This window comes from Octopus bimaculoides, chromosome 3 (assembly GCF_001194135.2).
Source record: "Octopus bimaculoides isolate UCB-OBI-ISO-001 chromosome 3, ASM119413v2, whole genome shotgun sequence".
Classification (NCBI taxonomy): domain Eukaryota; kingdom Metazoa; phylum Mollusca; class Cephalopoda; order Octopoda; family Octopodidae; genus Octopus; species Octopus bimaculoides.
Window position 1 is genome coordinate 31,984,679 of NC_068983.1, and position 469 is coordinate 31,985,147.

Sequence of the window (469 nt, forward strand, 5' to 3'; positions counted from 1 at the left end):
ACATATTTACAAAGACACGTGTGTGTGAGAGAGAGACACAGACAGACAGACAGAGAGAGAGAGAGAGACAGATCCAGTGAAGGGGTGTCGACAATTATACGTACATACATAAATAGTCATACATTTCTTGTACCTGTGTGAGAGAGAGAGAGTCACTGAAACATCTCTCTGTCTGTCTCTCTCTCTCTCTCTCACACACACACGTGCAGATATACACACAGAAAAGATGTATGCATATGTATTTATGTATGTACGTAGACATCACAACACACCCCTTTACTCACACACATACATAAACACACATGTGCATGTGTGACTCACTACGAATACATAGAGCTGAATACGGCATGCCAAAAAAAAAAAAGTAATAAAAAATTTATTTACGGAAATTAACGAAGTGTGCGAGTTCGGAACGAAATCAAACCTGGAGTGTGTGAATGAGAGAGAGAGAACATTGCAAAGAATGAAT